Source organism: Balaenoptera musculus, chromosome 17 (assembly GCF_009873245.2).
Source record: "Balaenoptera musculus isolate JJ_BM4_2016_0621 chromosome 17, mBalMus1.pri.v3, whole genome shotgun sequence".
Lineage (NCBI taxonomy): Eukaryota > Metazoa > Chordata > Mammalia > Artiodactyla > Balaenopteridae > Balaenoptera > Balaenoptera musculus.
The window spans coordinates 10,543,851-10,567,863 of NC_045801.1; the positions used below are offsets into that span (position 1 = coordinate 10,543,851).

Here is a 24,013-nt window from a genome sequence, read left to right on the forward strand (position 1 = left end):
GCCCAAATGTCAATTACAGACTTCTCCTCCTCCGGCTGCTCAGTAAATGGAGGTGATGTTTGCGGTTTTGGCTTACAGCTCCCTTCCTCGCCCTATCCACTCTCTCCAGGCCATGTCATAAATGTCCACAGCTTCAAGTGTGCCCTTTTACCTGTGACACATCTGTGCCATCCATATCTCCAGGCCCAAATGACCAAATGCTCACTACAGGTCTCACCTGTGCCTACATCCCACTACAAATATTACTAATAATAGCGAGTGACTGGGGCTTCCCTGGTGGCGCAGTGGTTGAGAATCTGCCTGCCAATGCAGGGGACACGGGTTCGAGCTCTGGTCTGGGAAGATCCCACATGCCGCGGAGCAACTAGGCCCGTGAGCCACAATTACTGAGCCTGCGCGTCTGGAGCCTGTGCTCTGCAACAAGTGAGGCCGCGATAATGACAGGCCCGCGCACCGTGATGAAGAGTGGCCCCCACTTGCCACAACTAGAGAAAGCCCTCGCACAGAAACGAAGACCCAACACAGCCATAAATAAATAAATTTTAAAAAAAAAGATGAATAGCGAGTGACTGACGACTGATTGTTAACTGGGTACTCCATACCAAGCCAAGCACTTTACCTGGATTACTTCCTTTCACCCTGTCCAAAACCTCATTTGACAGAGAAAATACAAAACGAGAAAAAAATAAAACAACAGCGAAACCAGCGGAGTGGTGGAAACAGGATTTGCACCCAGACAATGTGACTCCACAACTGGGAATAGATGCTTCTGCTAAAAAAGTTTATCCAAAGTTGCACCTTTTAAAGAACAATTTTTTAAGTGAACCGAGGAAAAGATGACAGAGCAGTGGTTCTCAATTTTGCCCCCAGCCCCAGGGGACATTTTGCAGCGTCTGGAGGCATTTTCGGCTGTCATAGCTGGGAAGGTGCCACTGCATCGGCTGGGTAGAGGCCAAGGATCCTGCTAAACATCCTCCGATGCACAGCAAAGAATTGTTTGGTCCGATGTGTCAATAGTGCCAAGGACGAGAAATCCTGCTTTATGGCTACAAAGCAAGACAGGGAGAAGCGAGTGAAGGGTGTTAGCTCTGTAGGCGCGTGCTCCCCTACTCACCAGCTGTGTAGAGCCCTCCACCTGCCCACTTCCCGCCACCCTCCAGCCCGCTCCCCCGCGTCCCCGCCCAGCAAAGGCGAAGACTCAGCGGCACCCACACTGCCTTCCCGGCACAAAGCACAAACAGGAGCTAATCACCTTCCTCCTCAAAACCTTCCCCTTCCCTGCTCTGTATCACGGCTGAGAGTACCACGCTCCGCCTCCTCCTCACAGGTGAGCACCACTGCGCCCACCTGGCTTGTTCTCACCACTGCCTCCCGACTCTCCCTCCAGCCATCAGTCACCGAGCTGTGTGTCTCCTGGCTCCCTAAAGCCCCTCCTGCTCGTCCTCTCCTTTCCATCTTCACTCACCTACTTTGGGCCAAAATAGCTCCTTATGCTATTTCTTTCCCAGTTACGAGGCGGAAGTCACTTTTTATTCATCTACATTGGGATGAATTCATTTCACCCAGAGCATGAATGTCATGAGGAATTAAACGAGGGACCTTTAAGAGCCCGCCTAATCCCTGGCCTGTGAATCCAGGAGAAGTTCCTGATGGCATCTGAGTGCTCTGCTCCTTTCCCTCTGGCCCTCTCCTCCAGGGGACAAGGTGGTCCTCCAGGTCCAGGGCTCGTCCCCTCCCACCTCACTTTAGATCCCATCCCCTCTCACCCTCAGGACCTGTTCCATTAGGGACCCTGCCCTTCCTCTTCAACCTCTCTCACCCTACTGGGACTTTCCCATCAGGCACAGATGCTCACTCGCCCACCCTCTTTAAAGGATCCTCCACTCTTACCTCCCACGAGCTAGACTGCCATGTTTCTGAAAATAATTGTCTACACTTGCTGTCTCCCACTCACTCTTCAACCCACTGCAATCTGGCTTCCAATCCCTCCACTCCATTGAGGCTGTTCTGGCAAAAGTTATCAGCCTTCTAATTGTCAAATAAAATGGGCACTTGCTTTCCAATCCTTCTTTGATTGGACTTTCTGTGGCATTTGAGAGTGTTGGCCATTCCTTTCTTTTAGGAGCAATTTCTTCCCTTGACCCCTGGTTTTCCTTCCACTTCCCTTCCTGGACCACCCTCCCCCTCCCCAGTCTGCTTTGTGGGCACCCCTTCCTCTGTTGCCTACGGTGTCCCTCAGCGTTCAATCTTGAGCCCAGTATCTTCTCACTCTACACATTCCCCACGGGTGAATTCATCTGCAGCCCGCACCCATAGCTCTAACCACCAGGAGAGGGAGTATAGGGTGATGGTTAAGAGCCTGGACTCCAAAACTCCTCTGTGAACTAAGTGTTTGACCTTGGGCCAGTTGCTCGACATTCCTGTGCCTCAGTTTCCTGAACCGTAAAATGGTGCAAAGCTTTTTAGACTCATTGCTTTCCATGACTGAACTTGTACCATTTCCTCAGACCATGCTGAACCTTGTAGAGTTACCCAAATATATTACACGCTCCTACTCAGGCTCAGTCTTTGCTCAGGCACAGAGGGGGTGCCTGGTCAATATCTGTGAATAAATGAATGAATGCTGACCTGCTTTGTGTCTCCCCAGAAACAAACCTTGAGACAAGAAATTGGGTGCAGTTAGTTTATTTGGGAGGTGATTGATTCCAGGCAGAACAAATGAGGGAGTGAGAGAGTGAGGCAGGGAAGAGAGAAGAGGCATAGGGAACTAATGAGAGAGTTATGACTGGGGGCAACGGGACTCAGTTCCACTGGGGATCCTCTGAGGAACTGTGTTGAAAGCACTTTAGGACTGTTCCCCCTTACGGATGGGAGGCTGTGACATTTATCCACTGCTTGGTTGGAGGCTGCCCCGAGGCTGTTAGGCATTTCCCGTCTGGGCAAGATCCCGCAGCCTTGGGGAAAGACCCCAGGCAGAGAGGAAGAGAGGGACACGTGCTTCAGGTGGGCAGTTCCTCTGGACAGATGGCATCAAACTGCAGCTGCAGATGAGCTCAGAGGTGGGTCCAGGGGACAGATTGCTGAGCATCATCAGCACTGTGCTTTTTGCTCTGGCTGACGGGCCTGTGCCCCCTCATCTACCTAGATAAGTCCCACCTCTTCCTTGAAGCTTGGTTTAAGAGCCCTTACTTCTTGGAAGTGGTTTCTAACTCCCTGCTATAGGTTGAATGTTTGTATACCCCCAAAATTCATATGTTGAATTTTATAACCTGCAATGTCATGGATATTAGAGTTGGGGCCTTTGGAAGGTGATTAGGTCATGAGGGTGGAGCCCTCATGAATGGTATTAGTGCCCTTGTAAAAGAGACCCCAGAGAGCTCCCTTGCCCCTTCCACCATGTGAGGACACAGCAAGAAGACGGTCGTCTATGAACCAGGAAGAGGGCTCTCACCAGACATCGAATCTGTCAGCACCTGTCTCAGACTTTCCAGCCTCCAGAACTGTGAGAAATAAATGTGTGTGGTTTATAAGTCACCGAGTTGGGCTTCCCTGGTGGTGCAGTGGTTAAGAATCCGCCTGCCAGTGCAGGGGACATGGGTTCGAGCCCTGGTCCGGGAAGATCCCACATGCCGTGGAGCAACTAAGCCCGTGTGCCACAACTACTGAGCTCGTGTGCCACAACTACTGAAGCCTACGTGCCTAGAGCCCGTGCTCTGCAACAAGAGAAGCCATTGCGATGAGAAGCCCATGCACTGCGATGAAGAGTAGCCCTGCTCACAGAAACTAGAGAAAGCCCGTGCACAGCAACAAAAGACCCAACGCAGCCAAAATAAATAAATAAATAAATAATAAAATAAATAAATTTATTTAAAAAAAAATAAGTCACCGAGTCTATGGTATTCTGTTATAGCAGCCTGAACTGACTAAGATACCCACTCCCTTCTGATTTAGGAAAATTTCTGAATTTTCTGTGACACCCTGGACATACCTCTATAAGAGTAATCATCTCTCTGCTTTCTAAATAGAACTTTCTTGTCTTTCTCGGAGAGCAAGAACAGTTCATCTTTGCAGATCTATTGCCCAGAAGATTTTTGAGCACTTAACCAATGACTTAATGAATTCAAATTCACCTTGCTCAGGGCCCCGATCAGAGTAAGTGGTCAATAAATACAGGCTCCTTTGCTTTCCCTCCAACTCAGAGAGTTTGCCATCTGACTGAGGAGGGCACGTACCAAGCAAGCACAGAATGTGATTGATTCGTTCTTTATTTTATTTTATTTTTTAAGATTTATTTTATTTATTTATTTATTTTTGGCTGCGTCAGGTCTTAGTTGTGGTGCGCGGGCTTCTCTCTAGCTGTGGCACACGGGTTCCAGGGCGCATGGGCTCTGTAGTCTGCGGCACGCAGTCTCTCTAGTTGAGGCGTGCGAGCTCAGTAGTTGTGGCGCACAGGCTTAGTTGCCCTGAGGCATGTGGGATCTTAGTTCCCTGACCAGGGATTGAACCTGCGTCCCCTGCATTGTAAGGCAGATTCTTTACCACCGGACCACTAAGGAAGTCCCTGATTCTTCTTTAAATGAATAGAAGTGCTGGGGGAGCATAAAGGAGGGCACAATTAACTGGGACTGTACCAATGAGACTGCAGTTATGTCATCTGACAGACTTAATTACTTACAGTTTTAACTTTCCAGAGCCATTAATAGAGCCTCTGGTGCTTCTTCCATTACACTGGGCTTTCCCATTTGAAAGCCTCTCCCCCAAAGCGGAAGATACAGGGAGCTAAGGGACAGATTGAACCTGCTACTCTAACCTGGTTTACCTCTTTCATTCATTGGACATGTCGTTATTGAAGGTCTCGTATGGGCCAGGACTGTTCTTGGCACCGGGATACAGGAGTGATGCAGACAAGCAGCAGTCCTGCCCTAATGCAGCTTACCCACGCAGGGGGAGACAGGTGATAAATAAGCAACCAAATAAACAGGACAAATTAAACCATGACAAGGGCTATAAAGACAAGTAGAGCCAATGGTTGGGGAAAGCCCCTTTTGAGGTCTCTCGACTTCTGAGCTGTGAGCTGAGTTCAACGAACAGCCAAGCAGAGATTCTTCCAGGCAGAGGTACTAGCAGCTGCAAAAAGGGCCTTGGGCAGGACCCTGGACTCCCGGGGCCAAACCAGGAGCTTGTCCCACTGCTTCTGGCCACTGAAAAAGAGTTGCAGAAAAGAGACAAACTGGGTCTAAAACTGACATCCGGTCCTTACTTAGAGTTGGGGAGCTGATACCCAACTTTCAGTGCCTGGCAGGCTCATTTCAAGTTTGGTTTTCATTCATGGGTACGTTGTTCCCTCTTCAAGTCAGATTGGGTTTCAAAGGAATTTGAGACACTTACAGCAAAACCACCAAGCTGCATCCTCCAGGTAGAAAACCCCTAATGTGGCATTTCCGTGGGAAGCCACAGTGAATCACTCCTGCTGGCCACCTAATCCAGGCCTGAATGGATGGAGATTTACTCTGGTTTTCTCAAACTTTGTAAAGCCTCTCCAGACTTTTTTTAACAAACACCCCCAGTGTCCTGACTCTCAGGTTAAGAGTAAAATAGCAAATTCTGTGAGGTTTGCTGAGTTTCAGATTTCACCAGAAGGGGGTCTGCCATAGCCACTAACCTTTTCCTCTGCAGAGAGCAATTTCTGAAACGCTGCAAAGAAAAATAATCTCTGGGCGATAAGGAGGTTAATGAAGTTCTGAGGCTTTGTTAAGTAGATATAGATGCACAGCACACCCTCCACCAGTAAAACCCTTCTTTCTCTGATATCTCTTGTGGTAATAAAGACAATCATGGCTATCATTTATCTGAGCATTTACAGTGTGTCAGTCCCTGTCTAAACATTTGGTTTCCAAATCAAACCTAGGAAGGCGGTATGACCACCTCATTTCATATTTGAGTAAACGGAGGCTCGGAGAAGTGAAGTGACTTACCCAAGGTAATACAGTTAGAAAAAAAGGCAAAGTCCAGATTCCAACCCGGGTCAGAGTCCAAAGTCCATACTGTTACTGTGCATACTATTTCTATACTATCCCGACCCGGAAAGGTCCTGCCCCCTGGCACTGCGCAAAAAATGAGGAAATTAGCAAAGCGGAGCCGTGAAAGGGGGCAGCCAGGTAAAGTCATTTATTTTATGAAAAAATAGGGGAAACCGCCAGGAGATTGCAAGTTCATTCTCTGCAGGATGGGAGAGAGGCCAAGGTCCTTTCCTGGTGTCCGGGGACTTACAAAGGCACCTCCCAAGGCCAAGGTTTTATCGGGACAAATCCCACCCCTTCTACCTCTGAGCGAGGAGAAGGCAGGCCAGCGGGGGTGTGGGGCCGAAGGGGTAGGATGCCAGACCCCGGCCCAGCTCGCACGCCGGATTCGGGTGTCCGAGACCCCGCCTGCCCCGCGCGCAGCGTCGGAGAGCCAGCCCGCCGCCCCTCCTGCGTGCCGGCGGGCCAAGGGTTAAGCGAGGCGGGAGCCCCCGGCGTGGGGCGGCCCCCGGGCCGGGAATGCTTAGTCAGGATTCCGATTTCCTGTCGAAGTGTTTGGATTTCCTGAAGCCCGCGCCCTCCGCCGCCGAGCGGGATCGTCCGAGCCGCGCGCGTCGCTGCGGCCTCCTCCCCTCGGCACATGGTCGCCCGCCCTTCCTGCGCCGCGCTCGGCTCCCGCGCCTCGCCGCCGCCGCCGCCGCCGCCGCCGCCGCCGCCGCCGCCGCCGCCGCCGCCGCCGCCGCCGCGGGCGGGCACTCTGCGCTCGGGCAGCCCCCGGCCCGCGCCTCCCGCCCCGCCGGCTGCTCCGGCCGCCGCCCGCTTTCCGTTCCGAGAGCCGCAATTGGCCGGCCGAGGGGAGCCGGGGCGCGGGCGTCTGCGCTGCCGCCACCGCCGAGGAGCCGGCGCCGAGCCCGCGATGGAATAATGCCCAGCGGCCCGCCCGGTCCCGGTGAGTTGCGGGGCGCCTGGACGGGCTCGGCGGGGCCGCGCGGGGTCGCCCCGGGTCGTCGGCGCCCCCTGCCCGGCCCCCGCGTGGAGAGGCGCCGGCACGGGGCGCCGGGAGGGTCCCGGCTCCGTTCGCGGCCGGGTGCCCGGTGCGCGGGGAGGGCGCCGGCCGCGGGCTCCGCAGGGCCGGGCTCCGCCGCCCAGGGGGGTCTGCGCCCCCGAGGCGCGGAGTGGGACGGGTGGCGCCGCGCCGGGGGTTTCGCGCGCCTTCCCGGAGAGGGGCCGGGGCCCCGCCGATGGGGCGCCCTCACGGCCGGAGGCGCGGGCGCCGGCCGTGGCATTGTCTCGGGCGCGGCGGAGGAAAGTTCCCCGCCGTTTCGGGAACTGCCGGCCCGGCCCCGCGGCCCCCGGCCCCGGCTGGGGCTCGGCGCTGCCAGGCAGGCCCCAGGCCACTTAATTTCAGCGAACGAAACTTAAGGAAAAAATTCCCACTCGGGGGCTTGGGGTTTGTTCACGGGAAGATAGGGACGTGGCTTGTGTTTTTCTGCTTGTACCATTTGGGGACCTGCTGCATTTTCTGAGAGCAACGTGAAGTTTCAAAGAAAAAAGAAACTCGCTGGCGTCTGGTGTTCTGCGGTTTCCTACATCCCGAGAGTTCTTCTCGGGCATTCCTAAAGCGGTTTCCTTCAATAATTTATTTTTCCACTAGCGCAGGGGATGGAGATCCAACTTCAGACCATCCTTAGCGTGACCTCAGCTTTACCTGCACTAATCAGAAAGAACAAGAACTTTCTCCTACTTTTTTACCCGTAGACTCGGTCAGTTTGTCTTAGCAGAATGGATTCTGGGATGACAGCAGGGCATGGATTGCTGAGAAGTGTTTGGGGATTGTAAAACATAATTCAATACTGAGGCCAGTTTTATCTCGCCATCAAACTTCAGCCCAAGGCCTTTCCGTTTTGCAGTTGGAGGAAGATGCAGGAAGAGAAGATGCAGGTCTTCTGGAAGCATCGAATCTTTGAGAATAGTTGTTTCAGTCCCTTCTTGTTATACAGCTGAGTGAGGCCTAGAGAGGTGAAGTGACTTATGTAAAGTCACGTGGCCAGGCTTCAGACTCCCCGTCCAGTGCTCATTTCACTAATGTCAGTTTATGGTCTGTCAGCCGTGAAATGTTGGGAAATATGCCTTCTTGGCATTATAACCTTCATCGTTTTAGTGCCCTCTCTTGTTCTGTCTTGTCTGTTATTGCTGCTATTTTTTGAGATATGCAGTTATCTGAAACTGTATATATATATATATATATATATATATATATATTTTTTTTTTTTTAGCTGAAATCTTGAGTGTTACATCTTTTTTTTTTTTTTTAAACTTTGGGTTTATTTATTTATTTATTTATTTATGGCTGTGTTGGGTCTTCGTTTCTGTGCGAGGGCTTTCTCTAGTTGCGGCAAGTGGGGGCCACTCTTCATCGCGGTGCGCGGGCCTCTCACTATCGCGGCCTCTCTTGTTGCGGAGCACAGGCTCCAGACGCGCAGGCTCAGTAGTTGTGGCTCACGGGCCTAGTTGCTCCGCGGCATGCGGGATCTTCCCAGACCAGGGCTCGAAACCGTGTCCCCTGCATTGGCAGGCAGATTCTCAACCACTGCGCCACCAGGGAAGCCCTGTATATTTTGAGACAGAGTTAAAAGAAAAAAATTCCCTAACCCCTACTGTTCAGCTACTAAATGGATTTGGAGCTTCAGCCACCAAATGGATTTGAAATATAAAATGGGTGGCTTCTTATATAGGAATGACTTTTCTCTATCCCATTCTTCTGTAAAAAATAGAAACTCCCAGGTCCAAAAAAGGGCAGTATCTTAGCACATAATGTACCGTATGATGTTCTCTAGACATGATTTCCAGCCCTCCTGTATCTTGTGAGCTAGGCAGCCCATCTATTTTTCTCCCTACGAGAGCTCCGAATGGTTGGTTTTTCATTTTTAGTATGTGATAACGTTGGAGAGAAAGGACTTTTTCTAAAGCTTGCCATTTGGTGAAGGAAATTGAAATTCTCTCCACCTCCCCACTCCTCACCAGCCACAGTGAGCCAGATTTTGCAAAATCAGTCGAAGGCTTGCAGGCCCCCAAATGAGTGTGTGCAGACAAATGGGACCCTCCCTCACCCTTCCTGAGGACCCACCTCCCTGCGGGCCATCTCCATGTTGCACCCAGGTGGCTGAAGTCTAGAGGCAAGCAGGGAACCTGTATTACCTGGAACATTGTCGTTTCTGCATTTTCCCTCCAAGTTCTCAGTGGAATTTGACTGGATCCTGTGGCCCCATTCTCATTTTCCCCTCCTGTGTTTCTTCTTCCCACCTCTTTCTCAGCCACTCTATCTGCATGGGTTGGAGAACAGGTCTTTTCTATGGGATGCATGAATGATCCCCATGTAAGCAATAGTAACAGCGATCGCTAGCATTTATTGAGCACTTGCTATATGCCCTGGATATGTTACCTCCTGAGAAGTCCCAAGGAGGAGAGGGAGCTGCTTCCGGAACCTTGACCAGAAAGGACAGCACTTTTCAGATTCATCTGGAATTTGAGTCATTCTTTCATTCTTCTATTGCACATTTGCTAAGTGGCTCCCCTGTGGAAGGTGCCAGTTGCGCAAAGATGAATAGGACCCTGTGTTCAAGGCCTTCTATTTCCAGCCTCATCTTTCAGTGTCAGCCTCGCACTTTCTCTTTCAATGAGTCAGTTCAGCAAGCCTGTACTGAGCACCTGCTTCATGCTAAGCATTGTGTGAAGTCCTGGTGATAGAGCGATGAACAAGATAGGCCCGGTCCCGCCCTCATGGGGCTGGCATTCCTTTGGAGGAGCTGGGCAAAAATAAAGAAGCAATAACTTCTAACAAATGAAAGATTGTGATTCTTGTTATCAAGGAAGCACACACAAGGGATCGACCCGATGACCAGAGTGAAGTGGGGTGGGGTGTGTGTGGGGGAGTTCTAGTTTTGCCAGGAAAAGGCCTCACTGAGGCTGAAGAATTGATAAGCAACTGGCCAGGCAGAGAGGTTGCAGGAGAGAGGGCGTTCCAGGCAGAGGGATTAGAATGTGCAAAGTCCTCTGTGCACGAAAGAGCTCGATGTGTTCCTGGGAGTGAGGGGAGTCGGGGGCGGGATGGGGAAAATGGCACAGGGTGAGGTTTTAGAGGGAGGCAGGGGCAGATCACACCGTGCTGTGGACAGTCCCCCCACCAAGTACAAGGGGAAACTTTGATGAGTTTAGGCTCAGGAGTGGGGTCTGATTGGCATTTTTAAGAGATTACTTTTACTGCTTTTTTATAAGAGTGGATCACAGGGGGCCGAGAGTGGAAGCAGGGAGACCAGTTAGTAGGCCACTGCAGTAATAGGAAAGATGAGGGTGGCTTAGGTCAGGGTGGAACCTCCATCAGTGGCAGTGGAGGTAGAGAGAAGTGAGTGCAGCCTGGTTGGTTGGATCTTGATGAAATTTGGTGATGGATTAAATGAGGGTGGGGCAGGCGGAAGGACTCAAGGATGACTCTTGGGTTCTGGTTTGAACAGCTGGGTGTCATTTGGAGAGACAGGGAAGACCTTGGGGAAACGTGTGCCTAGAGACAGGTTCCACGGGGGCCGTTCTGAGCTTGAGATGTCTGCGAGGCAACCAGGTGGAGATTTCAGGCAGACACGACTCTGGACCTCAGAGGAGACTTAGGGACGAGAGGCACCAACGTGGAAATTATCAGCCTGCAGCTGAGCTACCAAAATGCTTGCCGGGACGTGTCCTGTTGTTTCATCTCTCTGAGGGTCTGCTGTGTTCTTCCTCTTGCCTGGGACTTTCTTCCTCTGTCCTGGGCTACCTCCTGCTCATCCTGTAAAATATACCTATGTCTTTAACTCCTTGAAGGTGCCTCTAGCTCCCTCTCCCACTGTCAGATCCCTGTGTTTACCTTCACCTTAGTGTTCAATTGAAGTTACCTTTTTATAGTATCTTATATGTATGAAAAATTTGCTGCAGGGCCTGACATGTGGTAAGTGCTCAACAAATGTTAGCTGCCATCATCATCATCATCAACATCATTATTGATGGCAGTGATAGGCATATAAATAAAAATTACATTATATTAGGATCAGTCTAATGATAAGTGATGTATTAGTTTCCTCTTGCTGCTGTAACAAATTCCCACAAACTTAGTGGCTTAAAACAACACAAATTTATTCTCTTTCAGTGCTGGAGGTCAGAAGTCTGAAATGAGTCTCACTGGGCTAACCTCAAGGTGTGCTCAGGACTCTGTTCCTTCTGGAGGCTCTAGGGAACAATCTATTTATTCCCTTGCCTTTTCCAGCTTCTAGAGGCCTCCTGCATCCCTTGGCTCTTGACCCCTTCCTCTGTCTTCAAAGCCCGCAGTGTTGGTCCTCGTCCTTCTCGTGCCGCCATCTCTCTGGTTCTTTCCTCTTTTCCACTTTTTTTTTTTTTTTAAATGGGAATTATTTATTTATTTATTTATGGCTGTGTTGGGTCTTTGTTTCTGTGCGAGGGCTTCCTCTAGTTGCGGCGAGCGGGGGCCACTCTTCACCGCGGTGCACGGGCCTCTCACTATCGTGGCCTCTCTTGTTGCGGAGCACAGGCTCCAGACGCGCAGGCTCAGTAGTTGTGGCTCATGGGCCTAGTTGCTCTGCGGCATGTGGGATCTTCCCAGACCAGGGCTCGAACCCGTGTCCCCTGCATTGGCAGGCAGATTCTCAACCACTGCGCCACCAGGGAAGCCCCTCTTTTCCACTTTTAAGGACCCTTTTGATTACATCAGGCCACCTGTATAATCTAGAATAATCTCCCTGTTTTAAGGTCAGCTGATCAGTAACCTTAATTCCATCTTCAGCCTTAGCTCCTCATTGTTGTGTAACCCATGTAGCCTAACACATTCACAGGTCCTGGGGATTAGGACGTGGACATCTTTGCAGGCTGGTAGGGGAAGGTGTTATGGGGGTCTGGGCAGAGGCCTCTAACCCAGTGGGGGAGGGGAGGCCAGGGAAATCTTCCTGGAGGTAGTGGTACCCCGGTGGGAGTCAGTCTCTACTTGTAAACTCACTGCCCTCCCAAATGTTCATTCCTTCATCTAACCCAGTGGGGGAGGGGAGGCCAGGGAAATCTTCCTGGAGGTAGTGGTACCCCGGTGGGAGTCAGTCTCTACTTGTAAACTCACTGCCCTCCCAAATGTTCATTCCTTCATTGAGGTTTATTCATTCCTTCATTCAAGCTCTTCTCGATGCCCGGCTTTATGTGAGGAGTTGGAGTTGAGGATTCATTTCACTGTGCATCCTTCAGGCTGCAGGCCAAATTGTTCACTTGGCAACCCAGGACACTCACTTTTCTCACCCCACCTCAGGAATCAGTTAAACTCACCAACCCATGAACACCCTCTCCCAGCCCACGTACCCCATATTCACTCCCAGGAAGGGGTGGGGTCTGAGGGGGTCGGTCCTCTCTTTAAATGTCGGCTGTGGTTGATTTGCGGGCACAGTGTGAATCCCAACACATGTGCCTTTTGTACAGCTAAAACCTTGGGTCCTGAGCCACAGCTAGTGTCCCCAGCCTCAGCCAGCTCTGTCCCCAAAGCAGGCCACTGGCCACAAGAGAGAGCAGGAGAAGGCGTGTGATTTGATCAGGACAAATCCATCTGAAGCATGAGGGGAAAAAAACAACCCAAGGGCCTGGCCTCCTGTGCTTTGTGGCAGGTGGCCCCATCTTCTGAGAATAAGGGAAGCGCAGCACGATGTGATGTGTAGCCACGTCGCTGTGAGGGGGTGATCAAGACCAGCTTTCGAACGTCTCTCCGTTATTTGGAGAAAATGGGCTCCTGCCCCAGATGCTCCCCAGAAACAGACAGCGTCCCGAGACCTTCAGCACTTTGGGGGGACCCCATCAGCTCTGCTGGCTACCCAAGTGCCGGGTTGCAGAGAGACTGAGGTCCCTTGCTGCCTGAGCTTCCCCTGCCAGCCCCCATCCCTTGGAAATGCTACCAACTAGCTGGTCTTGTAATATTTTTGGCGTTTCCTCTTCCTCTACCTCTCTAAGTCAGGAAATGCGAAAGTGCACTGAGTTAGAAAAACAGAAAAGTGAGCAAGCAACCTCTTTCCAACAGAGGGGTCCCAGGTGGAGTCTGGGTAGACCTGGGATAAAGAAGTGTGCCTGTCAGCGCTTCCCCCAGATGCGGCAGGGGTTCCGGAGAACCAAGCCCGTCCCGGTCATCGTGGGCAGGACAGGAAGGAGAGACGCAAGCCCGTGTGTGGTTTCTGGGGAATGGCTTGTCTGTCCCTCATCAGGGCTCATCATGAGTTTTTCCGGCAAGACTTCTGCCTTTATAGAACCCTGACTGTGTAATGATACTGGTGCCTGTTTCATTGTAGTTTCGCATTGAAATAATTATCCTTTCGAGTAGAAACACAGAGTGCTCCAGTAAAAGACTGTGATATATGCAACTTGCCCTCAAATGGTTCAGAAAATAACTATATGTATTTTCTGAATACATAAAAATTATATGTGAGTGAGAAAAAAAGGAAAAAGCAAATAGAGTAAAATACTAACCACAGATGAACTTGGGTAAAGGGATGTGTGTTCCTTGTACTATTCTTATTCTTGAAAGAATCCCAATCCCTTTTTTATCCCAAGAAAAAGATTTTTGCAAATGGAAGCAGGAGGAAAAAAAGAGGGCTCAACATTCCATTGTGATAGTGACCTTGATAGATGCAGGATGGCCCAGAGGAAGCCAGGAGATTCTGGGGTCTGCTACTGACCCGCCTTCCCTCCCATCCTCACACTTTCTGTACTGAACTGAGATAATGTAGGAAAAGAGTCCCGCACAAGGAGTCCAGAAATGGGAGCATCAGTTGCTGCTATGCTGTGTGGAAACCTGTTTGCTGCTGTGGTTGCCTCGCCTTCAGACTGCGCGTCTTGAGGGGGAGGGGTGGGGGGTCTGGGTTGCTCCCCTCCTCCCCTTGTGCCTCTCCTCCCTCGGGCACAAGCAAAGGGCAGGCACTGACTGGGCAGGGGGGTGCTGAATCAAGTCCATTGGCTTCTGGTGCCCAACTGTGTTGCCACATGTGTTGGATTTTCTCATCATTGAGTTTTTATTTCTAATGACTCTCCATTTAACTTCTAGAAATTCTCTTTGGTTCTCTTTCAAACCATCCTGGCTTTTAATCCTTGGGTCTTATTCTTCCATGAGAATTTCTCATTCTTATTTCATATCTTTGTTTTAAACATACTGACATTCTTTGTTCAGATGGCCCCTGTTATGTTAATACTTGAGGAGCCAATTCTCCCATTTCCTGCATCTTCTGATTTGCGGGGCATCGTGGCTCATACCCCACCTCTCCCGGGGAGCAGAAGTGGCTTTACAGAGCCGTTTTGTCCTTCAGCCGAGGCTCCAAGGGTTTCCTGAGTCCTGGGCACGTTTCTATGGTAGCTACTGGGCTCAAGACTTTTAACCCCAGTCCAGTGCTGTCTGTTTGGACACTTGATCCATACTTAGGGCCTTAAAGTTTGCACAGAATCCTTTTTTTCCCCCATCCAGACCCTGAGGCAGAACAAGCTTTCTTGCCGTTTATCTGCATTGGAGAGAGGAGTAGTTCAGGCCCACTTTCGAAAGAGTCTGGGACCCCTTTGGGGTCCTGGCCTTGTAGAGGGATCTCAGCTCTCCTGTCCTGTAGGCACCAACTGGAAGCCAGCCAGCTTAATACATTCAGTCTTCTTTTGCAGACAAGGAAGAGAAAGAACATTTACAAAAATTGCCATTTCGAGAAAAGAAAACCAGAATCCTTATCAGAACACTAGCAATAAGAAGATGTGATTCAAATCAGCAAGCACTTGCTGAGCCCCTCCTGTGTGTTCACCCTGCAGAGCCAGGGTTGGGGGACAGGCATGAGCTGGGCCTTAAAATGCCTTGCTCATCTTCTCAACCCCCAGTGCAGAGAAGACAGTAAGTATTTAGGAAGAAAGGAATTGTATGTACTGAAAAAGACAAACACGGATGCAGAAGACAGAATAAAATAATGGAAAAGAGCACTGAACTGAGACTCAGAAGTCCTGAGTTCTAGTCCGGAAATTGATATTGACTAGTTACGTGACCTTTAGGAGCAGTCACTTACCCTCTTGGAGCCGCCCTTCCTCACCTGTGTCAAGGTGGTGGTCACTCTGTCCTGACCCTCCTCCCTGTCAGGTCACAGTGAGATCATGAATGTGGGAGGGGGGAACCACAGAGGGTAAGGGGTCTGTCTTGTCTTCAAGGCGGAAGGGACCACGTATCCTTCAGCGGCACCTTGTTTTGGAGACTCCCTCCGCCTCTCCTCCTCACCACCACGGGCACTGGGTTTTCCGGGGAAGAGCGGCAAGCATTTCAGGTCCTCAAAGCTTGTGTAGACTAAGGGGTTGGTGTCTGGGCAGTCGTTGGGCCCTGGGGTGGCTGAATGGCTCCTGTCTCATGTGATGTTCTTTCCCCTGGAAGTTCCACCCAGACCCCACAAATGAGGGCTGAGCTGCAGCTGGGAACCCTTTCGGGACGGAGTTTGTGCACCGCGTTGCCTTCGTGATCTCTGACCTGCTGTTCTCTGAGGCTGCTCCTCTGGACGGTGGAACTCATGGTCTCTCCGGGGTTTGTCCTTTGGCCAGATCACTCTTTCATGCCTGAGTTGACTTGGTGGGTGTAGGTGGGAGCATTTGTCGTGAAGCAACGGGAAAACCACTGGACTTGGAATCAGTAACGATAGCTAATATTTATTGTATATTCATACACGTTGAGCACTATTTTAAGCAGCTTTCCTACATGAGTTCATTAATCCTCGTACTAACCCTATGAACTAGGCGCTCTTTTTCTCCCATTTTATGTGGGAGGAAACTGAGACACACACAGACTAACTTTCCCAAGATCGTGTACCTCATAGGTGGCGAGATTTTTTTTTTTTAATGTTTTTCTTTTTTTTTTTTTAATTAATTAATTAATTTATTTATTTTTGGCTGTGTTGGGTCTTCGTTTCTGTGCGAGTGCCTTCTCTAGTTGCAGCAAGCGGGGGCCACTCTTCATCGTGGTGCGCGGGCCTCTCACTCTCGCGGCCTCTCTTGTTGTGGAGCACAGGCTCCAGACGTGCAGGCTCAGTAGTTGTGGCTCACGGGCCTAGTTGCTCCGCGGCATGTGGAATCTTCCCAGACCAGGGCTCGAACCCGTGTCCCCTGCATTGGCAGGCAGATTCTCAACCACTGCACCACCAGGGAAGCCCAGGTGGCGAGATTTTAAGCAAGGAGTCTGTGTTCAGTGCCCACACTCTTGACTGTGATGCAGTATTGCCTCTGAAGACTTGAATTTGAATTCCATGCCCTAATTCCTCATGTGGCCTTCGGAGAGTCTGGCCTTCACCTTTCTCTTAGCTTTTCTGAGCTGCTTCTTCTGTAAATGTTGAAAAAGCTTGCAGTCTTTTAAAAAAGGTGTTAAATAAAGCAATATATACAGAAAGTGGCTGAGTGCCAGGCACATAATCAGGTCTAAATAAAAGCGAGTAGGTTCCAAACGGGAGGAAAAAACAAAGAACAAATTCGGTTTGAAGAGTCTTCCCTGCACAAACTTTTCCTGCATAGCCTGCTCTGTGCCAGGCGCCTAGGATACAAAGGTGAAAGCTCAAGGTCCGTGGGCTAGAATATCTTATAGTTGATTAGAAGAGAGAGATGTGAAACTGTTCATAATTTTGAACTGATGTCCGTCCTCACCGCAGGAAAGTTATACAGGAATAGCCATGCGTGTGCAGGGAAGGGAGAGTGATCCCAGTGGGGTGGTCAGAGGAAGTTTTGGGGAAGAGGTGCTCTATGAACTTACAATCCAGGATGGGTAGGATCTCAGTAGATGGAGAGAGTGGGTATCCAAGGCTGAGTAGCTGGATCACAGTCTTTGTGATAGGAATGTGGTAGTTATTTTTTTTGGAGGCCTAAGGAAAACATTTGTTCAAGAAGGAAGGTAAAAACTCTCAGTTACTATACCATGGCATTCGGGGGTCTCTCACTGGAATGCAGGCATCCCTGCTATTTCCTCCCCCTCCACTGTCACGGAACTCCTGATCCAGAAAAGCAAACTGCGGTGTTTATAGACCTTCCAGTAATAGCCTTTTGCCAGTTTCCTCTCCTAGGACAGTTACTTCCTCAGACCTAAAATAGAACCGCTGAAGGGTGGAGATGTGGGATATGTGCAGATTAGACTCTGTTTAACGGTGTACTTCGGAGGCGAGCGGGTGAGAAGTTGTAGAAGACACTGTTGGTTGCTTATCCAACACCCTTTCCCCTTCTGCTTTGCTGACAGAACATTGATCTTTAGAAGCCCACCTTCCAGGGCCTTTAAGGGAGGTCAGTCCCAGCCCCAGGGGTGAACCACAGTGGTCTTGTCCCCCTTGGCCGTGATTGGTTTAGGCATGGGCATGTGACACAACTCTGGTTACAAAATATGCAGGGGTATTTGCTGGGAGGATGGGGAAATATTTTTCTCCATCTTAAAGGGAGACATTTAGAAAGAAACAGCCTCTCTTCTGCTATGGGACATAGTAGGGTTGACATGTGATACCCGGCACTGTGGCAACCATCTTGGGGTCATGAGGGGCCTTGCTTAGGGAGAACATGATGAGTGTGTCTGAGCAGAAAGATGGAAGGAACAAGACACTGAATACCCTACCCTGAGACGATTTTGAGTTGACTTTTCTGTTACCTGTAGCCCATACCCACCAAAATAATACTAATACTCAAGGGAATGCCCACTTCACATGACATCTAGATGATTCTGGGGCTACTATATGCTCCCCCAGTCACCCTATGCTTAGCCCACCATCCTGTTTGAAATCATCACTAACTTGTACATGTTTATGCCTTTGCAGTCTTGCTATTTTTTCCACCCGAATTGCTCTTTCCCTACCTTCTCCACCAACCAAAAATCCAACTTACTCTTTTTTTAAAAAATTTTATTGAGGTATAGTTGATTTACAATGTTGTGTTAATTTCTGCTGTATGGCAAAGTGATTCACTTATACATATTCTTTTTCATATTCTTTTCTATTATGGTTTATCACAGGATATTGAATAGAGTTGCCTGTGCTATACATTAGGATCTTGTTGTTTATCCATCCCATGTATAATAGTTTGCAACTGCTAACCCCAAACTCCCAGTCCTTCTCTCCATGCACCGCCCCCCCCCCACCCCTTGGCAACCACAAGTCTGATCTCTATGTCTGTGAGTCTGTTTCTGTTTCATAGATAGGTTCATTTGTGTCGCATTTTAGATTCCACATAAAAGTGATGTTGGGCTTCCCTGGTGGCGCAGTGGTTAAGAATCCGCCTGCCAATGCAGGGGACACGGGTTCGAGCCCTGCTCCAGGAAGATCCCACATGCCGCGGAGCAACTAAGCCTGTGCACCACAACTACTGAGCCTGTGCTCTAGAGCCCATGAGCCACAACTACTGAGCCCACGCACCACATCTACTGAAGCCCGCGTGCTCTAGAGCCTGTGCTCACAACAAAAGAAGCCCGCGCACTGCAGCGAAGAGCAGCCCCCGCTTGCCACAGCTAGAGAAAGCCTGTGCGCAGCAACGAAGACTCAACACAGCCAAAAATAATAAATAAATATAAATTTATTAAAAAAAAAGTGACGTCATGTGGTATTTGTCTTTCTCTTTCTGACTTACTTTGGTTAGTATGATAATCTCTAGGTCCATCCATGTTGTGCAAATGGCATTTCATTCTTCTTTATGGCTGAGTAATACTCCATTGTATAAATGTACCACATCTTCTTTATCTGTTCATCCGTCAGTGGACATTTAGGTTGTTTCCGTGTCTTGGCTATTGTAAATAGTGCTGCTAGGAGCATAGAGATGCGTGTATCTTTTCAAGTTATAGTTTTGTCTGGATATATGCCCAGGCATGGGATTGCTGCATCATACAACTTACTCTTTAAAGAATGGCCCAAATGCACTTTCTCTGTGAAGCCTTTTCTGATTCTTCTTGTTGTAATCCATTATTTTAGTCTTTGAGCACCTATAACATTTGTTGCCCCTCCCACACTCCCTCCCCACCCGCACCCTCATTCTTTATTAGGTACCTACTCTGTGCCAGCTGTGCTGTTGTACACTGGCATTGTCCTTCCCGAATGGGGGCAGATGTGTGCAGCAGATTGTGAGCCAGTGTGGTTTGTGTGGTCCCAGGGGAACATAAGGTATCACCAGATGCTTGTGAAGGGGCACCTGACCCCACCCTACAGGGAGGGTCAGAGGAGACTTGCTACGGGGAGGAATCCTTGAGCTGAATCTTAAAGAATGAATAGGAATTAGCCAGAAAAAGAGTGGAGGGAAGAGAAGGAAGTTCCAGGTGTAGGGAACCACCTCAGCAAGGAGGTAGATGGTGCAAATAGCACGGTTTGTGCTGGGAACCGAGTGACTCATCATCCGTGAACCTGATAGTTCAGGTGGGATGCACCGAGGCCCGAGGGGAAGGCAGGAGCCACATCCTGAAGTTTGGACTTGATCTTGAGGCCGTTGAGCCATTGAAGGCTTAAGGCCGGGGAGTGATGTGACCCTTGCCCTTTGGGAAGATGATTCTGGGTACCCTGGACTGAATGGGCTCGGTGGTGAGGACCAGGACTGGAGGCAGGGAGGCCGTTCCGGATGCTCCTGTAGGAGTCTGGCAGCGAGGGCCCAGAAGCTGGAGAGGGAGAATGTATAGGCGGTAGCACTGGCCGGCCTGGGGACTGAGCAGGGGAGGGGCAGTGGGAGGAGGGAGAGCCGTTGAGGACACTGGGCTTTCTGGCTAGTTTCCAAGGCTGAGTCATGTTTGTGTCCCTCAAGACCGCAGCCTCCTCGGGCTCCTGGTCCTACTGTTCTCTGCATCCCTAAATGCTTGGTGCCAGGCTTCAATGGAGGACGGATGAGGAAGGAGCGTGTCTGTCCCTCTCTTCTCTCTTCTGTTCCCCTCCCGCAACTTCAGCTCTTCGGTTTTTGTTTTGGTGGAACGGGAAGTGAAGCTGTGATGTGGTTTTCCTGGTGTCCTGGCTTCCCAGGTCTGAGCCTTGAGAAAAGGGAAGACTTTCTTACTGCCTGTGGCTCACTGCCTTCCTTTGTTACGCCTCCCCCGAACCAAACCGCTTCTGCGGAAGCCTGTCCCAGCATCTGCAGTCCAGCCCCGTCTGGTCTGTGTGTCCTCACAGCTCCTGCCTCAGGCCAGGCTTCCGCAGGATCTCCCCTGAGTCAGCCAGCCCTTTCCCAACTCACTGCCCTGCCCTTAGTCCATCCTCCAAGCTGCTGCCAGGGGAGTCTCCTTAAGACTTCACTTTGGGGTCACCCTCCTGCTTAGCAGGCTCTGGCCCCCTGCTCTGCTGCCTGGGCAGTCAGATGAGGAAGGAAGCAGCCTGGACTTTTCAGCTGCTCCAGCCTAGGGGTCAGCCCCGGCTCTCGCTTACTCGCCGTGTGCCCGGGGACAAGTCGTGTACTTTGCTGAACCTATGTTCAGCACACACCCCTACACACACACCTACCACACCCCTATACACACACACCCCTACACACACACCCCTACACACCCACACCCTTATATACATACCTACCGCAATTCCTACACACACACACCCCTCTGCACCCACGCACCTAAACACACACCTACCACACACCTACACAATCCCTACACACATATGCACCCCTACACATGTACCTATACACATACACACATACTCCTACACACCCTCACCGCTACACACACACCTACACATCCGCATACACACACACACACACACACATGCACAGACACACACAGACTTTCTTTCTCCCCTGCATTCTTATTTCTCTCGGTGAGTCCTTAGTGCCCGCCCCACGGTAGACCATATGCTTAATTGGTGTTTGATGAATGAATTATTCCTTCATTCTCTTTTAGCTTAGAGCTTGACGATCTCTTTTTTGATAAATTTGAGAAACTCTTTCAAGTTGTCCTTTAAGGACCGGAAGGAGCGGGGCGCTGGCGCTCGGGAGGCGCTCACACGGGGGAGGAAAGGAAGTCAGGACTGGAGCGCAGGCTTCTGAGTCCGCTCTTCCCATTGGCCGCCCTGTGCCTCCTGGGTGATCGGGAGCCACCTGCTGGGGCAGGTTGTCAGCGGTCCAGGAGGCACCACCCTGAGAAGGGGTGGGGCCCCACGCACAGCCGTTATATACAACAGCAGATTCGAGCGTTTGCATAAGCAGGGCCGCGTGAGCCAATCGGTGAAGGACACGTGTTTTTCTGAAAGAATCTTAATGGACATAGCATGTGTCTGTGTGGGGTGTTCTCATCCTGGAACAAGTTGAGAGTTGGTTGGGGTAAGCTGAGTTCAGTGATGATTTTTTTTTTTTTTTTTGAGCTCAGTTATCTCTTTATTAGGAAAGCACCAACACCACATTCTTGGAAATTACTGGAATTTTATTTGCCTCAGGCTTATGACTTGCAACCAAAGACATTGTACAAAGAAAGCAAAGATTAAGTACATTTTAGGGAGAAGGAGATGATACACCTTGGTAACATAGGAGATAACGTTGCTTAATTTTTTTGCTCTTGATTAAAAAAAAAAGTTTTGTTGAAATCGCTGTTGAATGTTGCAATCTATATAGTGTAATGGAGTGATGATATTTTAAACTTCTTGTTTGAAAGAAGTAACAGTGCTGAACATTTGCATGTGGGAATCCTGTTGGAGCTGAAACTAAGTCTGTGGAGGGTAATGCATCGTCAGAAACAAAGCTTCTGTGGTATAGACGATTGGCTAAGAGTTTGGATCCTGGATTTAGGTTGAATCCTAGCACAGCCCCTTAGTGGCTGATCTTAGAACTTGCTGATCTTGGATCAGCAAGAGCCTCTCTGAGCCTCAGTTTTGCTACTTGTCGAATGCAGTGAATAAGACTTCCGTCTTACAGGCTTGTGGTGAGAACTCTATGTAGTAGTACATGGAGAGCAGTGAGAATGGTGCCTGGCACGTGGTAACTGGAAGTGGAAATGTGAGCTGTCCTGATGATGATGATTATTAGGGGTTAAATTGTGTCCTCCAATAAAGCTGTGTTGAAGTCCTAACCCTGAGTACTTCAGAATGTGGCCTGATATAAAAATAAGGTGTCTACAGAGTTAGTCAAGTTAAAATGAGGTCATTAGGGTGGGCCCTAATCCAATATGACTGGAGTCCTTATAAAAAGGGGAAATTTGTAGACAGAGACCGACACACAGAGAGAGAAGGTAATGTGAAGACACACTGGGAAAAGGCAGCCATGTGACTGGACGATGTGTCTCTAAGCCAAGGATTGCTGGCAACTACCATGGTCTAGGAAGAGGCAAGGGAGGATTTTCCCTAGAGGCATCAGAGAGAGCATGACCCTGTCCACACCTTCATTTCAGAACTGTGAGAGAATAAATTTCTGTTGTTTTAAGCCACCTAGGTGTTGGTACTTTGTTATGGCAGCCCTAGCAAATGATGATGGTGATGGTGATGATGATGATGATGATGATGGTGTTGATGATGATGGTGATGATGATGATGGTGATGATGATGATGATGGTGATGATGATGATGGTGATGATGATGATGATGGTGATGATGATGATGATGGTGATGATGATGATGGTAACGATGGTGATGGGGGTGATAAAGCAGTTGGCCTGAACACTGACCAAAAAGATGGTCCCACGTGTCTGACTACAGATAGGCTTGTGGCATTAATTCAGCGAACAGTGGCATGGTTGTACCTTCCATTTCTGTATTCTAGTGGTGCCTCCAAATGGCACTTGTTGAGAACTTCCTTGGTGTTACACTAGGAGCAGGAGATTAGAGGGTGGTGCTCCCAGGCTAGAGGCTGAGACAGACACTGAAGGCGTAGCTTCTCAGAGATCGAGGTGACGTTCCATCTGCTGCATGAATGTGTTGAGAAGGGGCCCCTAGAGGGGCCCTTTGGGGCCGAGGGCAGAGACTTGCACAACACAGGACTGTAGCCACGGTCAGTGCATGCCAGGGGTTGGAGAAGCATTGTTCGATGTGGTAGTTGCCTAGGGCTGGGGAAGCAGATGCACCTTGGGTCTGGAGGAGTGAGAGGGACAGGACTGAGAAGGAGGTTGGCCTTAATCCTGCACCAGGAGGGTGAGATCCGTGGCTCTGTGCTTTGCGAAGCATCAGGGCTCAGCTATTCCTCCCTCATCTCTGACCTGTGTCCCGGCCTCCCTGTGCAGTGCATTGAAAGGAAATTCAAACCGGAAGGAAGAAACACCAAGTTTAAAGGATGGAGAAGGTAACAGCCTGAGTCCTTCCGTGTTGTACAGACAGGGTGTTGTGGTAGAAAGAATGTAAACTTGAGCATGGGATGGTCCTGGGGCAGACTCCTGGGGGGGAACTCCTGCTCTGTCCTTTGCTTGAGACGCTTGGGCAACTTACATTCTCTGAGCCTTAGTTTCCCCACCTTTCCACTTGATCCACTGCAGGGTGGAGATTACAGTGAGATCATGTAGGACAAGGGTGTGGCGCCTGAGAGGCCCTGAATAAATGCCGGTTCTTTCCCACTTAACCTTGTTTACACATGGGACTCTGAAAAAGGGCTTCATGCTACTTGTAAAACCCAGTCGTCAGAGGCAGGAAGAGAGAGTTGGCATTTGGAAAGGCCTGCACTTCATGGAGCAAATACATCACTAACAAGAGGGGCTGGGTCCCCCGGAGGAAAGGGTGAGACGGATGCTGGGGCTTCTGGAAGGCCTTGATAACTCTCATTGGCTGGAGTAACTCTGACACCCTCATTGCTCTCCAGTTACTTAAAATATTGCAGAAAAGCAGGTGAAGCCTCCTTAGCCCTGTGGGTGGCTTAAAAATAGCCCCTGGGCACAGGACAGCCAAGCCGGTTTTCCCATGACCCCGTCAGCTGACCTGCTGCCCCTTCGCCACCCACTCCTGCCCAGTGATGTCTCCCATGCATCCTCTCCCAGCCACTCTGGCTACAAACCTGGATATTTATTCCTCACATATTTATTTGAGTTTCCA

General features: G+C 50.1%; 1 protein-coding gene across 3 annotated transcripts in view; it reads left to right on the forward strand.

Annotated features, from left to right (window-relative positions):
- Positions 1–6,807: 6,807 nt before the first annotated feature.
- Positions 6,808–24,013, forward strand: part of ASAP1 (ArfGAP with SH3 domain, ankyrin repeat and PH domain 1) — a 350,653-nt gene continuing 333,447 nt past the window's right edge. For 2 of the 3 annotated variants that reach the window (XM_036830057.1, XM_036830056.1), the window contains exon 1: positions 6,808–6,969. The gene's annotated coding sequence lies outside the window, so the exon portion shown is untranslated. The remainder of the gene's footprint in view (positions 6,970–24,013) is intronic. The other variant, XM_036830054.1, reaches the window with a different exon arrangement.